This window comes from Arvicanthis niloticus, chromosome 20 (assembly GCF_011762505.2).
Source record: "Arvicanthis niloticus isolate mArvNil1 chromosome 20, mArvNil1.pat.X, whole genome shotgun sequence".
In the NCBI taxonomy this organism is placed as follows: domain Eukaryota; kingdom Metazoa; phylum Chordata; class Mammalia; order Rodentia; family Muridae; genus Arvicanthis; species Arvicanthis niloticus.
Window position 1 is genome coordinate 17,586,358 of NC_047677.1, and position 20,646 is coordinate 17,607,003.

The following is a 20,646-nucleotide window of genomic DNA, read 5'->3' on the forward strand; positions in this document are numbered from 1 at the left end:
CCTGCCCAACACTGATGAGCTACTTAAGGCTTATAGGAGCGAATTTGTCATCTGTTCCAACATTTTAAAACATAGCCTGGAGCAACAGGAAAAGTAGAAACAGAAGGGACAATTGGCTTCAGTAAATACATGTGGAATGCTATAGAGAATAACCAGGAACAGGACAAGCGTAAGGTTGGGAGTGGCACCTGCTGAGTTTAAATGCAATCCAAGGAGCATAGAGAGATGACTCGTGGTTAAGAGTACTTGCTGTACTTGGCAGAGGACCAGAATTTGATATCCAGCACTCAAACTGGGTGGTTCACAACCACCTATAATTCCAGCTCTGGCACCCTCTTCTGAACTCTCTGGGCATCCTCATGCACATGTGTGTGCTCACAAGATACATATACACATAAGTAAACGTGTTATAAATAAATAAAAAAGAAAGAAAGAAAGAAAGAAAGAAAGAAAGAAAGAAAGAAAGAAAGAGCTGGAGAGCAGCTCATCTAGAGGACCCAGGTTTGAGTCTCAGCATCTTCATGGCAGCTCACAACCATCTCTAATCCAAATCCTGGGGATCCTATACCTTCTTTTGACCTCTGCAGACCCCAGGCTTGCGATGATTGCACATACACACAGGCAAAAGACACATAGACATAATAATCAATTAACAAATTGATAATAAATGCAATCTAGGTGAAGACTGAACTAGCCAACACTGAGACTGTAGAGTGCAGCAAGGACGGCACTGAGCCGTAGGACACGCTCACAACGGCTGCGGGAGGTCAGTAGCAGGTTTAAAAGCAAGGTCACTGAGCTGGTGGAAGGTTAATGGAGAACGTCCAGTGCCCAGTGCTAGGACCTGAAGGACAGGCCACCAGAGGCTCTTGGAGACCACCACCAACTGGATGGAAAGCCTCAAAGGCTAAATGAGTACTTGCCTGGTGATGAGCAGGCTGCCATGAGGACACTGTGTGACAGCCAGCTCCCAAAGACCGACAATCCAGAAGATGAGCTAGTGATTGGATATCCTATACTACATGATGACCCATGTAGTAGACTGGAGTTGCAAGAAATCACAATCGGGTGAAGGGGATCGGTCAACGCATCCATGCAGGTGCACACTGTGGAGTGTGTCAACATTCTAGACAAGGTGTCACACTTCCCCCAACACTATTCTATGCCACTCCTAGAAGAAATACCTCAACATCTAGAAAAATAAAGCCCAGAATGGCAGCATACTCCCTCAATCTCAGCACCCTCAAGAGGCAGGGGAAGGATCTCTGTAAGTTCAAGCCCAACCTGGTCTATATAGCGAGTTCCAGGCCATCTAGAACTATGCAGTGAGAACTTGTCACAAACAAAGAAAGAAAAAGGAATAGAGAAAGAAGAGGTCATCTTTTTCTAAAAATATATAGTTATAAAACTTTAAAGATTTTGAAGTGTGTTTGTGTGTGTGTGTGTGTGTGTGCATGCTCATGCCCTCACCTCTGCTAGTACTCACTCGTAACTTCTGAGTCACCTCTCCTGCCCTACTGTGTGCATCTTATTGGATATGATAGTGATACTGCAATGAAACTGTTGGAAACTCCTAAAAGTTAAATATTGTGTAGGAGAACCCCCGAAAAGCTGTGTCTGCAAAGACTAAAACTTCAGTGATGTGGGGAGGTCAGAATGTTGCAGGTCTTCAGTGATGTGTGGAGGTCAGAATGTTGCAGGTCTTCAGTGATGAGAGGAGGTCCTGTGGGGAGGTCGGAATGTTGCAGGTCTTCAGTGATGTGGGGAGGTCGGAATGTTGCAGGTCTTCAGTGATGTGGGGAGGTCGGAATGTTGCAGGTCTTCAGTGATGTGGGGAGGTTGGAATGTTGCAGGTCTTCAGTGATGTGGGGAGGTGGGAATGTTGCAGGTTTTCAGTGATGTGGGGAGGTCGGAATGTTGCAGATCTTCAGTGATGTGGGGAGGTGGGAATGTTTCAGGTCTTCAGTGATGTGTGGAGGTTGGAATGTTGCAGGTCTTCAGTGATGTGGGGAGGTGGGAATGTTTCAAGTCTTTCTTCAGTGATGTGGGGAGGTGGGAATGTTTCAGCTCCAGAGCCCAGTTACCTTATTTTAGGCTAGCTTCAGCTCCCAAATAACTATTCCTTGACCACCTCTGCATTGGAATTTTTAAAAAATCTTTTAGAATCAATTAACTTAGCAGACCGTTAACTTCCACCATCCCAGAAAGCTAAGAATGTCATCAGATAACAGCTGAAACCTATAGATGAGTTCCCCCACCTTGCTGTGACCGCCTCTCTGACGTACTCACCAATGTTTTAAACTTGCTTTGATTATGGCTTTCTTTGTTCTATAAGGACCATAAAACTTCATGAAATTGCTTACATGTTGGAACATGGATTTCAGAGTATCCTGAATCTGTGTTCCCAGTCATGGTCACTCAAAGTTTAATTCCTGTGATGGTTTGTATGTGCTCGGCCCAGGGACGGGCACTATTAGGAGGTTGGAGTAGGTGTGTCACTCTCATCCTAGCTGCCCGGAAGCCAGTGTTCTGCTAGAAGCTTTCAGATGAAGATGTAGAACTCTCAGCTCCTCCTGTACCATGCCTTCCTAGGTGCTGCCATGCTCCCACCTTGATGATAACAGACTGAACCTCTGAACCTGTAAGCTAGCTCCAATTAAATGCTGGCCTTGTAAGAGTTGCCTTGGTCATGGTGTCTGTTCACAGCAGTAAAACCCTAACTAAGGCCGGGCAGTGGTGGCACACGCCTTTAATCCCAGCACTTGGGAGGCAGAGGCAGGTGGATTTCTGAGTTCGAGGCCAGCCAGGTCTACAGAGTGAGTTCCAGGACAGCCAAGGCTACACAGAGAAACCCTGTCTCAAAAAAATAAGAAAAACAAAACAAAACAAAACAAAACAAAACAAAAACAAACAAAAAGGGGCTGGTGAGATGGCTCAGCGGTTAAGAGCACTGACTTGCTCTTCCGGAGGTCATGAGTTCAAATCCCAGCAACCACATGGTGGCTCACAACCATCTGTAATGGGATCCAATGCCCTCTTATGGGGTGTCTGAAGACAGCTACAGTGTACTTACATATAATAAGTAAATAAAAAAACTTTAAAAAAACAAAAAACAAAACTAAAAAAACCCAAACAAAAAACCTAAGACAATTCCAAATATATTAAATATTAAGTAAGATCCCCCCATCTCTCGCTCATATTTTGGGGGGAAGGATTTGAGGTACACGAGGCTGGCCTTGAATTCAAGATCCTCTTGCTTCCACCTCCCCAGCTGATGGATCCCACGTGAGCAGCAGTATGTCTGTTAAAGCCCCTAGTTGAGTTGACCAGTCGCATTTTCTTTTTTAAAATTATTTTCCTTTTTTTTTTTTTTTTTTTTTTTTTTTTTTTTTTTTTTGGCTTTTCGAGACAGGGTTTCTCTGTGTAGTCCTGGCTGTCCTGGAACTCACTCTGTAGACGAGGCTGGCCTCGAACTCAGAAATCCGCCTGCCTCTGCCTCCCAAGTGCTGGGATTAAAGGCGTGCGCCACCACTGCCCAGCCAGCCTCATTTTCATGAAGTGCATTTCACCATTCAAATTGTGTTTGGGATCCAGTGGAGTAATTCAGATTAAAGTGTGGTGAGAGCTGTCCTGTCTGACTTAGCCATACAGAAGAGCCCCAAAGCCCCATAGCCCATGGGTGGGAGCTGGGCACCATCAAACCTGTTTCAACACAGTGTCTATTGTGAGGACAGACACTGCCTTCGGCACCCAGGAAACCTTATCTGGAGATTTTTGATACTTGCATTCTTTCCCACTTTTGCCAGTGGCCAAAACGTTTCAGTTCCCCATTTTCTTAAACACCAAAACATTATTTGTGCCCCACCACCACCACCTGAAATTATGCACAAATGTCAACTTTGGTACAAGTTACACGGTAGGGAAATTGTACTAGTGTATAAAACTTTCAAACTGTGTGAGGCTCTTCATTCCCAGGCTTCTGCTTGCCGTTTTACTCTCATTAGATTTCCTATTGACTCATGTGAAGAGTGTGCATATAATACTCAATAACTGAACACGCACACGTGTGATTGCACAAAGGATGCACAACACGCACACGTGTGATTGTACAAAGTGCTCCGTCTGTGCTTTTTCTCTCAGCTGTGTCCCATTTTGTCATTTCTTGTGAGTCTTCCGAGTCTGCATACATACAGACAAAGGGGTGTGTATGTGTGTGTGTTGTGTGTTTTATACACAGCAAGCAAAGTTATATTTCAGTTTAAAAAGAAAACTGCAAGCAGGGCAGTGGTGGTGCAAACCTTTAATCCCAGCACGTGGGAGACAGAGGCAGTCGAATTTCTGAGTTTGAGGCTAGCCTGGTCTACAGAGTGAGTTCCAGGACAGCCAGGGCTATACAGAGAAACCCTGTCTTGAAAAAAAGAAACAGAGAGAGAGAGAGAGAGAGAGAGAGAGAGAGAGAGAGAGAGAGAGAGAGAGAGAGAGAGAAGAAAACTGCAGAGGTTAAATAATTAACAGGCTCAAGTTTCAAGTTTGAAATTCAGGTAGGTTTGCTGGTCTTGGGAACTCACGACAGCCAGGGCTATATAGAGAAACCCTGTTTTGAAAAACAAACAAACAAAAAACCAAAACAACAAACAAACAGACAAATCCCCCCAATCCCAAAACTAAATAAATAAGAAAGTTGTTTCTCTCTTTTGTTTTCTTCCTTTCCTTCATTTTCCTCCAACCCCCCCCCCCATCCCTTACATTTATTCTCTTCCAAATTCACTAGCTTTCAAGGAAGCTAAAAGGATAAAGTACTCCACCAGAAGGCTTTCCTTGGGATGAGCTGAGAGAGGCTGCAGGCTCTCCTACCAAGGTCAGAACCTGTTACCCCAAAGCACTGCCCTTCCAGAAAGGAACATTTGAATGAATTTGGTAAGCAATGATCTGGAATCCTTACAAGCAAGTCCCTTTCCTGTTGACCGTGACCATCATCAGATATTAATTCAGTATCTTGGTTGTGAAGTACCAGGCTTACAAGGTGCAAGACACGGTAAGTGCTTCTCTGCTGAGCTGAACTCAAAGGTTAACATAGCAATATAGACCATCCTCACTGTGCTGAGCCACCAGGGTGCTACAGCTAATAAGAGTAAGCCATCATTGCATTCTGTAAACAGCCCATTGATACTTCCTAAAGGGGGACGAACCTGATGCATGGATCTCCGATTTAATTAGCATAAAGGAAACAAATATTTTGTGTGAAATGGCATTGAAAAACTTGTTTCACAACTACCTTATAGTACTTGCTCTGTAAGTGATCATCCGATGCTACTTATTATGTATTTGCATAGCAAGCTGAGATAGAGACTTGAACAAGGCTATACCCCTCCAAGAGTGTGACATAGTAGAGACTGGTCCCATGCGGACAAGTGCCTAAGGAAGGAGGAAACCTCAGAAGGGAACCCAGACAGGAACCGGGACTTCCTGTCATCTATACTGGGCTATCTCGAAAACACAGTGAGCTCTTTTTACAGCAAGTGCTTGCAGGCTGCTCTAATTGTGGGTGTCAGGGTGGTGACGGAGTGCCTCATGTTTCATTACTGAGTGAATGAGGCTGCAACTCAGTCTCTGTCCTTGTCCTACGCTGCTCACCGCTGTCAGTTCTCTCTCAACCACAAGATCCTTTTGTTCTTGAGAAGGAACAAGGCTGCTGGCTTTAGGGGGCCTCAGTGTCGTGCAGCCCAGTTTTCCTAGTTTTGGAAGCAGTCAGAAGCAGCTGAAGAGCTTGCTTATGGTGTCAGAGTACAGGTCAGAGGTGGAGCTCTGGCCTAGAACATGTGGTGTGGGGAAAGGTCCTGAGTATTTTTCCTTTTGCTTCTTTATTGAGAGTGATCCCTAGAGTCGTGTTTTATATTCTACGTTATGTTTATAGACACATCTCTAGTGTTCTTCTTCACAACCAATCCAGAATGTGACCTTGGGAGCAGAAAGTCAGCCCTGAGCTGTGGATCCTGCTGCCTATCCAGCACTGCAAGGCTCTGCTCACAGGGAACCTTTGTTGTTTCTCCAGGAGACTGTCAACACTGTTAAACACAACAATCACAAGAACATTAAAATTAATTTTTTTGTGTGTGTTTTATCCAATTCCTCCAAGCTTTCACAGATGGATGGACAGAGGGATGGACATACACACACACACACACACACACACACACACACACACACTGAGATAGGGTCTCACTCTTACTCAGGGTGGCCTGAGACTCACTGTGTAGCCCAAACTGGCTTGGAATTTCTTGTGAGTCTCCTGCTTCAGCCTTACAGGGTTACAGATGTGTAACATATCAGTTAAAAGTTCATTATGGCCGGGCAGTGGTGGCGCATGCCTTTAATCCCAGCACTTGGGAGGCAGAGGCAGGTGGATTTCTGAGTTTGAGGCCAGCCTGGTCTACAGAGTGAGTTCCAGGATAGCCAAGGCGACACAGAGAAACCCTGTCTCGAAAAACAAAAAAAAAAAAAAAAAAAAAAAAAAAAAAAAAAAAAAAATTCCTTGTGTGTGTGCATGTGCTCTGTATGTGTCTGTCTGTATGCATATGTATGTGTGTGTGTGTGTTTGTATGTGTGTGTGTGTGTTCTGTGTATGTGTGTGTGTGTTTGTATGTATGTGTGTGGTATATGTGCTATGTGTGTGTTCTGTATGTGTCTGTCTGTATGCATATGTATATGTGTGTGTGTTTGTATGTGTGTGTGGTGTATGTGCTGTGTGTGTGTGTTGGTCTCACGCACCATGGAGTTCAAGTGGTGGTCAGAAGACAGCTGTCAGAGGCCATTTTTCTCCTTTTCCTTTGTAGGATTTGAGGATTGGACTTCGGCAGCTCTATTTACTGCGACAACTTGCTGACCCTAGAACAACTCCTTTTCCTCTTCCTCCTCTTCCACTTCCCCTCCTCTTGTTCTTTCTCCTTTTTTCCCCTCTAAGATTTATTTGTTTTATGTGTATAAGTACAGTGTCACTGTTTTCAGACATATCAGAAGAGGACATTGGATCACATTACAGATGATTGTGAGCCACCGTGTGGTTGTTGGGATGGAACTCGGGACCTCTGGAAGAGCAGTCAGTGTGCATAATCGCTGAGCCATCTCTCCAGCCTCTTCCTCTTCTTTTTGAAACCGGTTCTTACTATGAACCCTGGCTTTCCTGGAACTCACTATGTAGACCAGGTTGGTCTCGAAATCACAGAAATCTGTTTGCTTCTGCCTCCTGAATGCTGGGATTAAAGATGTGTGCCACACCACTTGGCAAAGCCTCAACTTTGAGTGAAACGGAGAGGTCCAAAACCTTGGGAATAAAATTTTCAGTTCTTGGGGAAGTAGGCTGGGCTCCCAGAAAGAGCCGCTGACAGTGGGCCTTTTTAATCAGTGATGGTCGTGACTTAGGGAGGATCAGTCTGGAGCCGAGTCGGCTCCTGGGACACCTGGCTGGAGGAGATAACAAGGCCAGAACTGAGCTGCTTCCCAAAATTCTCCAAGGCCTCCCCAAATAAAGAAAACCAACATAGCAAACCAATCAAAATTGTGCTGATGGTACTGCTTTGCCTCTACCAATCATGTTAGAGTTACGGAACCCTTCTGGAAAATTCCCCTAACCCTGCATAAAAGGGGCCTGCGAACCCCTCAAGTCGTCACCATTTTGATGAATGGTTGATCTCTGCATGCTGGTAATTTCTTCAGAATAAATGCTCTTTGTCTTTGCATACTATTTGAGTCTGGGGCCTTCCTTCAGCATTTCTTGGACCCTAACAAATATGATTGTATTTGGTATATAATATAATTCTAAATAGAAATATATGTGGAGTTTTTGTAATATTTTTATTATTATTATTATTATTATTATTATTATTATTATTATTTGTTTTTTCGAGACAGGATTTCTCTGTGTAGTCCTGGCTGTCCTGGAACTTACTCAGTAGACCAGGCTAGCCTCGAACTCAGAAATGCGCCTGCCTCTGCCTCCCAAGTGCTGGGATTAAAGGCGTGCGCCACCACTGCCCAGCTGTAATATTTATTTTTATTTTGTGTGCATGGGTGTTTTGCCTGTATGTATGTCCTGCGGTGTGCAGGATGTTGGGACATACCCGTGTTAGTTAGAACAAGGTTCTGTGCTCTGTTTGTGCCATCATTTCATGGAAAACAGATCTCATGAGAAATAAATAAATAGACAAGAAAAAAAACCCTACAAACCAAGCAGAGTCTGTTACTATGGTTAGGTAAAGTCCTGCCTTCCCCTTCCTAAAGTGTGTCCAAAGTTAGCAGGGGCTTACAGAAGGCCACTGCAATGTCTGTTTGTTCCCAGGCTACAGTGATGTCCACATAGAAAAGCCCCTGATATGGCCGAGTGTTGGTGGCACATGAGTTTAATCCCAGCACTCTAGAGGCAGAGGCAGGCAGATCTCCAAGAGTTCAAGGCCAGCTTGGTCCACAGAGCAAGTTCTAGCATGGTTGGGCTGCATTTTCATACTGGGAAGCTCAGAAGGATGAGGTTGCCTGGGTTTAGGTGTGTGCACAGATCTGCCTTCTTAAACATGAGAAAAAGGTGCGTTCGGAGATTTATGTTTAGAAACAGGCTCGCGACATTAACTGTTGCTATAAAACACTTGTACATAGAAGTGGGCTTGGTTTACATCTTACTGTTTGGTCCCATCACACTGCTCTGTGACAGAAAGGAACTTCCTACCAAGGTGCTACACCCTCAGAGTGAGCAGTGGGAACTCAGAGTGCTTGACAATGTATTGCATTGTCCCTGACTGTCTTCCTACACTCGCTATTCAGAGCTCATGACTATGACCGATTTAATACAACAGCATTGGTGTTGATCTCACCATGTACCCTTAATAGACTCTACCAAGGCTTATGGGTTTCTCTAAATATTTATCTTATTTATGTGTGTGAATGTTTGCATGCATGTGTGTGCACTGTGAGTGTGCCTGGGGGACACCAAGATCACCAAGAGGCTGTTCAAATTGTTACGGTGAAAGAGGCTTCCTTTTGTGATAGGCATCCATTTTGGTAGCCACCATTTGTCTCTGACTCTAGTCCCTGGAAGATAAGTTCTCAGTAACCCTGACTCAGGGACCCCAACCCAAAAACATACAGCTGTGACTATCTTCTTGTTATGACATGACTAACTGTGCTTTTTTTGCTTCTGTAACTTGCTTACTTAGATACCCAAAGATTACTTTGAGTTGCCTTAATCACTTAACTTGGTGGAACAGAACAGTTTTTACTTTCTTGCATAGGTATCGAAGTCTTCATCTGCTTTTCCCCTTTAAAAGTCCTTCTCCAGGAGCTGGAGAGATGGCTCAGCGGTTAAGAGCACTGACTGCTCTTCCAGAGGTCCTGAGTTCAATTCCCAATAACCACATCACATAGTGTCTCACAACCATCTGTAATGGGATCTGATGCCCTTTTCTGGTATGTCTGAAGACAGCTACAGTGTACTCATATAAATAAAATAAATAAAAAAATTCAAAACGAACAAACAAAAAGATTAAAAAAAATTCCTTCCCCATACCCCTCCTTCAAGGTAATCTCAAATTTGACTCAGAGATTGTTCATCCTGCTAGCAGCTAATCAATAAATCTTTTAATTATAATTGGATTAGGTCTATGATCTTTTCTCAGGGGTCACAAAGTCCATAACAAACCCCCCTGGATGGAGTTATAGATGGTTGTCGGCCATCATGGTTCTGGGACTCAAACCTGGCTCTTTTCAAGAACAGCAATTGCTTCTAACTACTGAGCCACCTCTCAAGCCCCAAGGCTTGCAGGTGCTAGCACAAGGATGAGGATCTTCACTGAGGTCTGATAGATGCCTTCCTGACAGGGCTCTGAACATCTGGTGAATGGACTAGACTGTGGGGAGGCGAGCAAGCCCTGAGTGGACGTGGGTTGTGGACACAAGCACAGCCATGTTGGGGACCCCAACGTCTCACACCCCTGGGAATGGCAAAGCATTCCTCAGGTGATGCTCAGAGGGCTGGGAAAGCCTTCCTCTGGTCCAAACAGGAGTGTTTATGAATGACTGACCAGAGACACTGTAAATCACTGTCTCTTCTTCCAGGATGTTTACGACCCGAGACTCCTTTCTTATAGAAAGTTCCTGTGGAGTCAAAGCCCATCTCCTTTTCCATCAGCATACAATAAATCCATCTTGTTGGTTCAGATGTATAAACACACTGTTGTTTTGGTTGCTGTTGGTGGTATATCTCCATCAGAGCAGACAGCCCACCTGATCACAGCTCTTCCCAACAAGTGTCTGTGTGTCTGTCCTTTATTCCCTATTGCCCCAGTTAGGTCAGTCTCGAAAGACAAGCAGGCAGTGGCAGTGGGTGCTAGTGAGTGTGAACATTGTTGGGAGACAAATGCCAAAGAGTCTTTGCAGGAGAGAAATTTAACTTAGTGTGTACACATCTGATGCACATTCCAATCTGACAACATTCCAATGACAGCTTCAGCTAAATCACGATGACGGGAGTGTAGATGATAAAAATAAAGTGTTTGGGGTTCAAAGGTAATCATTTTATTTTTTTAAAAATTTTAAAAAGATTTACTAATTTGTGTGTGTGTGTGTGTCTGTGTGTAGCACGCTTTCCACAGCACTCGTGTGGAGATCAGAGAATAGCTTTATAGCTTTGTAACACCTCTAATTCTGCATTGTGGGTCCCAGGAAAAAAACTCAAGTCACTGGGCTTGGCAGCAAGTGGCTTTACCTGCTGAGCCTCCCTTCTGGCCCCAGAAGTGGTTAGTTTAGAACTCTGAACTGCTCCTTCCATCCTTCACCTACAAGTTAAGCAACTGTTGTTCAGTTCTTCCCACTCTGAAGAACACCCTTCCATATGGGGCTTGGGAAAGAAACGGTGTCTTTGTTGAGCCCAGTAACCCCAAAATGAGCAGAGTGTGGCTCTGTTTCTCTTCTCCAATCACTAGGGCACCTCTCAACCCTTGGGTAAGCATCTACTGACTATATTAATTGTTCTTGCAGCTAGATGTTTATCTACCATTGTTTAAGTCAGAAGCTATTACAATTTGGGAAGGGTGCTAACAGCAGTGATTACTATCTGTCTGGGTGCGTTTGCTGAAAAGACTGATACTAGATTCCAGTTACCCAGCACAGAATGTTTTCAAATTGAGAGTTAGAGCTGGCTGGGCATGGTGCTTTACGATTGTAATCCCAGCACGTAGGTGGAGGCAGGAGGATACGAAGGTCAAAACTTGTCTTGGATACATGGCTAGTTCAAGAACGGTCTGGGGTGCAGGAGGCCATGTTTTGACTCTCCAACCACTACATGGGGCATCTGGGCTAATCCCCAAAAGTTCTTTTTTACAAATATGGAAATAGACGTTCTAATCTTAGGTGACTGTCAGGAGAAACATGATAAGAAAATCTAATTTTAAGAGTTATTGTAGGCTTAGATTTTTCAAAACCTATTTTTAATAAGGTATTTAAATGTTTTAACCTCAAAAAGAAACCAGAAATTTCTACTTCTGGTTATCATATCCACCTAGTGGTGGTGGCACACACACATTTAATCTCAGTACTTGGGAGGCAGAGGTAGGCAGATATCCTTTGAGGTCAGCCTGGTCTACAAAGCAGGTTCCAGGACAGACAAGGTTACACAAAGAAACCCTATTTCAAAAAAACTAAGAAAGAAAGAAAGAAAGAAAGAAAGAAAGAAAGAAAGAAAGAAAGAAAGAGAGAGAGAGAGAAAGAATGAATTCTACCCAATCCAGTTTGAGATCACACCTGAACACTGTCCTAAATTGCCCAGGTACTCCAGCTTCAAGGACACTGATGTGGTTTCAAGTGGTCAGTTGCTGAAGTCCATCGCACTGTCAAGAACTGAGAGTTCTGCCTCTCTGGCTTGCTCTTGGCATGTTTTCATCTTCAAGAGTCTGGAAATGGGTAGAAAGGGAGAAAAGGCCTTGGTGCTCATACCAGCTCCACAGAGACTTGGGACAGGAGCTGACGACTTAGCCAAAGGATCATGCTACAATAGGCTTTGTGCTTTGTTCTCCGTGGCTATCCAAACACTCTGGAAAGTGAGAACCAGCATCAGTCTCATTTGAATCCCTGCCCTTGTAATGTGAGTTTTAATTATGGGGAAGCTGTAGGAAGGGCTGAGTGTGTGTGTGTGGGGGGGGGGGGGAGGGGGATCTTCTGGCTCAGCAGGTGATGACTACCAACCGCAGCTTTGTAAAATTTCCCTTTGTAAGGCAGCATCCTGGTCTGAGCTGTCTGCCTCTCTGAAGCAGGAGGGAGGCACAGAGACTACCTCAAAAAGAAACCAGACATTTCTACTTCCAGTTATCATATCCACCAGGTGGTGGCACACACACATTTAATCCCAGTACTTGGGAGGCAGAGGTAGGCAGATCTCCTTTGAGGTCAGCCTGGTCTACAAAGCAGACCAGTTTTGAGTTTTCTTCAGTAAGTCAGGCTTTATGGAGGAATGATCTGTTTTGTTGAAAAATGGAAAGCTAAAAATCTGACAAAGGCAAAAAGATATAGCACTAGCCCAGCAAGGCTCTGTCTGTGTTCAAGTCATCTCAAGACAGTCACAGATACAGACACACACGTGTACACACACACACACACGTACACAAACACATACACTTCAAATATTGGGTCTCTGGCCTGAAGAATTTCTGCTCTTAGTGTAGAGGATAAACACAATCCGCATTATTCTAATAATTCAAAACACTTATTAATATGTTCCAGTAAGAGTCAGGTTACTTCTCTAGGGAAGAAATAAGATAAACTTGGAAAAGGCTCCTAAGTGAGTTGGCCCCAACCCTCAGTGGGCTGTGGGAAGACAGATACCACCACTCGGTTGAACCCTGTACAATGTCACCTCACAAAAATAAGGTAAATAGTTAATAAATAAATCTTTAAGCAGGATTCCAGGGGCCGGAGAGACTGTAAGTGTAACTTTATGCCCCCTTTGCATCCAAAGCAAAGGCAGGGCGTTTCTGTGCTCTCCTCCAGCTTGTTCTGGCTCCCAAATAAATGACACAGAGACCTGGTATTTTTATTAACGAGCTGGAAACCTGTGCTGGGCAGGTTCTAAGCTATTCTAACCTCTGTGGTTGCCGCCTTCCCATGGTGTGATCTTACCTGCACCTGAGTCTTGCCCTGGCTCGCTCTGGTCCATGTGCGCCCTCGTGGTGACTCCTCCTGCTCTCGCCATGTAATTCCTCCACCTTCTCCTTCCTGTGGTGGTTCTCCATTTTATTAACCAATCAGGGGTGATGGAAACAATCTTTATAGAACACGGAGACCAAAGATGCTTGACCACACCATCATCCTGTTACCAGATGTCTGGGCATAAAAGTCAGCATCTGAATACGCAAAGCACAAATCATCCCCCAGTGAGAGTTGCCTCAGTGGTTAAGAGCAGACCTGGGTTTAATTCTCAGCACCCACAAGTCAGTTCACAGCCATCCATAACTTCAGTTCCAGGAGGCACAGATGCACAGAAGCAAAACACACACAGAAACAAGAAATATGAAGATATCCCTCTGAGTCATGCAGATTCCATACCCCACAATCGAGACAACTGTCTGTTCATCAATTCAGTAACACACAGAAAACACAGAACTGTACGAAAGACACAGAGAACTGACTCAAGGCACTTAAGATGAGGTCAAGAAAACCGACACCCATGAACTAACAAATATAAAGCAGAATACAGAGCCATGAGCCTTCAAGCTGTGGCTCAGGGAGTGAGGGCTAGATTGGAGTCGGCTAGCAGGACAGGACTCCTGCAGCACGAGCAGTGATGAGTGGGAAGGCAGGTTGGCAGCCCACAGAAGCATCAGGAGAGCAAGGCAGGTGCTGAGTGACTGCTGTTAGGGAAGGGCTGGGTGTCGGTGAACAGGAAGGGTGTAAACATTCATAAGGTATGTGACATTCTGATACCAGTGAACTTGTCATCAATATTTAAAACTTCTCTTACAGTCTAAGGTACAACAGTTTTCTTCTTCTTCTTCTTCTTCTTCTTCTTCTTCTTCTTCTTCTTCTTCTTCTTCTTCTTCTTCTTCTTCTTCTTCTTCCTTCTTCCTCTCCCTTCTTCCTCTTCCTCTTCCTCTTCCTCTTCCTCCTCTTCTTCTTCTTCTTCTTCTTCTTCTTCTTCTTCTTCTTCTTCTTCCTTTTTCTCCTTTTCTCCTCCTTTTCTCTCCTCCTTTTCTCTCCCCCTTTTCTCCTTCTCCTCCTCCTCTTCCTCCTCTTCCTTCTTCTTCTTTCCTTCCCCTCTTTTCTTTCCCTCCTCCTCTGCTTTTTCTTCTATTTTATTTTATATGTTTTTGAGACAGAGTCTCATTATGTAACCCTGACTGTCCTGGAACTCACTGTGTAGACCAATCTAGGCTCAAACTCACAGAGTGGCACTTGCTCTGCCTCCTAAGTCTGGGATTAAAGGTGTGCACCACCACGCTGGGCTTTTCTTCCTTTTGGTGCTACAGAGAAATGGAACCCAGTGAGTGTGTCCTACCACTGAGCTCTACAGCTATGAAGTTCCTAGAACTTTAACTTCCTATCTGGATGTTGTGCACACACCTTTAATTTCCACACTTGGGAGGCAGAGTTGTGTGTATCTTCAAGTTAGAGCCCAAGTTGGTCTACAGGCAAGTCTCAGGACAGCCAGGGCTACACAGAGACCTTATCTGGAAAAAAACAAAACAAACAAACAAAAATAACTTTTAACTTCCTATTTTGAAAAATAGTAATAATAATATAACAATTCTATAAGCCGGGCAGTGGTGGCGCACTTTAATCCCAGCACTTGGGAGGCAGAGGCAGGCGGATTTCTTTCTTTTTTTTTTTTTTTTTTTTTTTTTTTTTTTTTTTTTCGAGACAGGGTTTCTCTGTTTAGCCTTGGCTGTCCTGGAACTCACTTGGTAGACCAGGTTGGCCTCGAACTCAGAAATCCGCCTGCCTCTGCCTCCCAAGTGCTGGGATTAAAGGCGTGCTCCGCCACCGCAGCTGGCAGGCGGATTTCTGAGTTCGAGGCCAGCCTGGTCTACAGAGTGAGTTCCAGGACAGCCAGGACTACACAGAGAAACCCTGCCTCGAAAAACCAAAACCAAAACCAAAGCCAAAAACAAAAAAACCAATTCTATAAGACCAAACTATCTATCTATCTATCTATCTATCTATCTATCTATCTATCTATTTATCTACTTTTTTTATTTAAGGCAGGGTCTCACTGTGTAACCCTAGCTGGCCTGAAACTCAATATAAGTAGACCAGGCTAGTTTTGAAGCCACAGAGATCCACCTGCCTCTGCCTCCTGAGTGCTAGGATTAAAGGGGTGTGCTACCACACGCAGCTAGGGTTCACACTTATTACCCTACCACTTGGGAGGTGAAAACAGGAAGATTGGGAGTTCAAGGTCAATCTTCGGATACATAGATAGCTTGAAGTTAGCCTGGGGTAAACTAGACTCTATCTCAAAAACAGAAACAAAACAAAAAACAAACACCACCAAAATAGGTGTAGTGTTGTGCACCTTTAATCCTAGCATTCATGAGCAAAGGCAAGAGACTCTCTAGGAGTTCAAGGCCATCCTGATCTATCTCTACAGTGAGATTCAGGCCAGCCCAGGGGTATATGGTGAAACCTTGTCTCAAAAAAACTAAACCAAACAAATAAGCAAACAAAAAACAAACAAATTCCCAGAACCCATTAAAAAGCTAGGCATGAAGTTCTCTGAATTCCAGCAAGCCATTCCCCACTACTACTACCACTGCTACTCCTGCTACACTCACACACACACACAGACACACACACAGACGCACACACACACATATAGACACACACACATACATACATACACATACACACACACATACACACACACAGACACACACACACACACATACACTTGCACACACACAGAGACACACACATATACACGTACACACATGTACACACATACACCTGCACAGACACACACATATACATGTACACGTAGACAGACAGACAGACAGACAGACAGACACACACACACACACACACACACACACGCACACGGGGGGGGGGGGGCGCGCTGGACATGAACCAGATGTGGTAACTTAAGCCTTTGGTCTCAGCACTCTGTAGGCAGAGTGTTGTGGAATTCTGTGAGTACAAGGCTAGCCTGGTCTTTGTAGAATGTTCCAGGCTAGCCAGGACTACATTCAAAGAGGAAACACAATTCAAAGACAAAACCAAACAAAACGAAAAGCTTTACATAGTGGGGTGTTCTTGTAATCCCCGTGCTGGGGTGGCAATACAAAGGAATACAAAAGGATTTTTAATGCTCACTAGAAAACCAGCCGACTGTAATTGGTGAGTGCCCTAGTCCTAATGAAAGATTCTGTCTCAAAAAGACAAAGTTAGGTCGAGCTAGCAAGATGGCCCAGCAGGGAAAGGCATCTGCTGCCAAGCCTGAGGACAGGAGTTTGATTTCTGGGATGCATGTCCTGCATAGTTTCTTGACTCCTGCAACTTGACTTCCGACCTCCACACCTGTGCTGTGGTGGTTACACCCTGCCTACACAAACAATAAAATGTAATGCAAATTAAGAACAACCAGGGTAGACAGGCTTCTTTGAGAAAAACCACTTAAGGTTGACCTCTGGCCTTCACATGCGATGTAGACACACACACACACACACACACACACACACACACACACACACACACACACACTCACAGGGCTCGGGATGTGGCTCAGTGGGTAGGATGCTTGGCTGATATGTATGAAGCCCTCGATTCAAGATTCAATCCCCAGCACAGCATAAACCAGGAATGCTGGCATACAGTGACAATCCCAGAACTCCTGGAAACAGGTCAACCTCAACTACACAGCTACTCGAGAGCCCGCTTCATCAATCAATCAATCAATGGTAAAATAAGACAAAAATTTTATAGTTAAGAAAAATCAGTCATCTAGTAATTAACTTCTACTTCTGCTTAATGTGCTTTGGAGGTATATAATCTTTTTGTGTTTTAAAAACACAGACTCAGGCTAGAGAGAGTAGTGGTTTAACGTGTGCACCAATGTAGAGGACTTAATCTCAGTTCCCAGTGCCCATGATCAGGCTCCTCACAACGCCTGTAACTCCCGTTCCAGGCGCCCTCTTCTGGTCCCCTCGGACACCTGCATGCACATACCCTACACATGTACACATATAATTAAAATTGAAAAAAAATTAAGAACCTAGATTCACTTAGGCTACCTCAGCCGGGCAGTGGTGGCACACCCCTTTAATCCCAGCACTTGGGAGGCAGAGGCAGGCAGATTTCTGAGTTCGAGGCCAGCCTGGTCTACAGAGTGAGTTCCAGGACAGCCAGGGCTACACAGAGAAACCCTGTCTCGAAAAAACAAAAAACAAAAACAAAAAACAAACAAACAAACAAAAAAACTTAGGCTACCTCAGATAATGGAAAGTGTATACTTTAAGGCTATCCATGAAATAAGATTATCAGAAGAACCTGTCAGCAGCAACGTGGCCGGGAATGAAGGGAAATAGGCCAGTTCCATGCACATCTACAAACTGGGTCTCTGGGTTTCTTCTGACTGCCACAGGCATGCAGTAGTTGCCACCACGAGGGTGTGTGCCACCATCCTCTCTGTGACTGTGAGCCAACCACCTCATTTAGTCATAGTCACTGTTTGCTTACTCATCGTCTCTCTGTAGCCAACGTTCAAGCCCTCTTCCACACAGCCAGCAGACTGATTCTTACACGCCCCAGTCCACGTTTTTGTCAGAGAGAAAAATGAATCTGACTAGGCTTGACTCAGCTTTGAAACTTAACCAAGTGTCAAAATGTCCCGGAGAATTTAAGCCACCACCTCAGGTTTTTGCAGGATTACTTACTTAGTATTCTTGGGTAGGGCCTGAACATTTGCATTTTTGACATAATCCCGGCTAATGTTGTGTACTGTGCCTTGGGAACCACGCTTGAAAACCACTGGCCGGGTTGGGTTAATCATCCTTTTATCTGTTTGGACAAACAACTAGGGCAAGCTTCCTTGTGGTACCAATGCCATCCGTCTGGGCTGATTCTCAGGCTCCTGATTGGAGATTTTCAATTTCCTGTCCCTTCACCTTATCCATTCTGTACATTTATCTCTGAAACTCAAGACAGATTACCTTTATTACAAATTCTTACAAACTAGAAAATCCAAAGATCAACTCCAATTTTTAACTCCTAACCAAACTACCCCAGATTTTGTTTATATTCTTTCAAATTACTGCACTGAATCTCAGACTTGAGGCTTCTAAAGCCCGCTGGATACTTGACACTCACTCGTGCTTCTTTGGGTCAAACTAAACAAGGACACAGTGAAGTCACCTACATGTATTCAAAGTTCACACATTCTACATAGACAAGTTGGGAAGAGATGCCACAGTATCAGAAAGATCAAAGAATTGCAAGATCATAGAACTCAAGCATAGATTATTCAAAATGACTGCTGGACAGTTTGATGTCAAGTAATAGTGTTTACAGTTGCGGTATGACACCAATAGCAGTAAGGACAAGTATAGTTTAGGTCTAAATCGACTGTCTATTCCTTTCCTATGCTAGCATTCCCAGAAGGACACCACCCATGATGCAGGCAGCGAGCTCAGAAGTCATTGAACGGCCAGCCATTTTTATTCCCATTAAGACTTCCTAGTTTTTCTTCAGTATGTACAGATCTTTTCATCTTTGCCACAGCATCCTTCCGCACCTATGCTGACATCTGCACCCTTGCTTCGGAAAAGGTGCTTTCAATGTCCCTCAAGATGTTTTCTTAACCGTCTGCTCTCACCCCGGCGGCTATGTTCTGGTCGAGTTTGGAAGGGAGCTTCTTGTTACTAGGGTTAAGGGCCAGCTTTCTTGGGCCCTTTGCTGACATTTCTGGCTTCTGAATCGTCGGATGACTCTTATTCAGTTCATCTGAGGAGATTCCCGCTTCACACTTGGGTCAAAAGTCTCTGATGGCTCCGTGGCGGTGGGCAGAAGCCTCAAAAGCTAGCGCCAAACAAAACTGCTTAGGCTCTGTAAAGAGGAAAGTCCAAACTCTAGCAAGCAGAAGCTAACTGAGTCATTCCTTGTTTTCCTGGCTTCAACATCTGGGCAGTCACCCAAGCCTTACCCTTTGAGCAGGTACATCTCCGCCTTCTAACATTGCCTTACCACATGGTTCCCTGGGCCTCCCCATCCCTGACCATCTTTAGAACAGCTTCCTGTTCCGACTCACTCCATGCACGCCATTGCTAAAGTATCCCTTCCACTGGTAGCCCTCAAGCTTTATGGATTAGAAAATTAAAAAGACTCTACACATTTTGTTGTTGTTGTTTTTCGAGACAGGGTTTCTCTGTGTAGCCCTGGCTGTCCTGAAACTCACTCTGTAGACCAGGCTGGCCTCGAACTCAGAAATCCACGTGCCTCTGCCTCCCAAGTGCTGGGATTAAAGGCGTGCGCCACCACTGTCCGGCTAACTCTACCCGTTTTACTTTCACTATTTTTACTTTTTAAAAAAATGTTCACTTTTGTGTGTTCCTGAGTGAGTTTATGTGTATCTCATGTATGCAAATGTCCTCGGGGGCCAGAGGGTATTACATCCACTGTACTGGCGATCCAGGCAGTTGAGGGCCATATGAGAGGTGGGAACCTAACCTGGTGCTCTTAGCGGTTGAGACCAATCTGACTTCTTTACAAAAGGTGTGTGTGTGGGGGGGGGGGTGGGAGCACAAATGCCGCGGCACATGTATAGAGTAGAGTAGGCAATTCTGTGGCGTCAGTTCCTTCTGTCCACTGAATTCTAGGACTGAATGGCTCAGTTGGCTAAGCTTGCGGGGTAAGTGCCTTCACCCGCGGAGCCACGTTTCGGCTCCCTTAGCTTGCCATTTTGCTCGCTCCTTCCTTCCTTCCTTCCTTCCTTCCTTCCTTCCTTCCTTCCTTCCTTCCTTTTTTTCCGATTTCCCTTCGTCTGTCTGTCTGTCTGTTTGTCTATCTATCGAGGGTTTCTCTTCTGTGTAGCTCTGGCTGTCCGGTAACTTGATCTGTAGATCAGGCTGGCCTCAAACTCAGAGCTGCCTCAGGAGAGCTGGTAATAAAGGCATGCACCATCAGGCCAACTGACCTTTTGGTAAGAGAGAGACTGCTACACAAAGTTGTCTTCTGACACCCACATGTCAGTTGCTTCAGGTTGGCACGAAAACACATGTATTACATGTGCATGTGCAACATACACACTGATTATACAGGAAATTTAAAATTTTAATACATGTATTTTATTTTATAGGTCGGCTCTGGATAACTTTCCTAGGCTGGCTTTTTTGTGATCTATCTGCCTTCGTCTCCTGAGTCTGGGACTAGAGGCATACACTACCATTCCCTCTCACACTAATAATCTGGATTTTTTTTCCTCATCTGTTCCTCTGTATCCAATTAGAAGCCCAGTTCTACAGATTCTACTTCATAGCAAAAGGCTGCTGACACCTGGTATACTACTGTTGCTACAAATATCACATGATATTCCAAGCTTTATTTACTTGTTTATTTGTGGGTGCTGGGGCTTGAACCCAGGTCTTCACAAATGCTAGGCTATACCCTCTCCTGGGATTTATC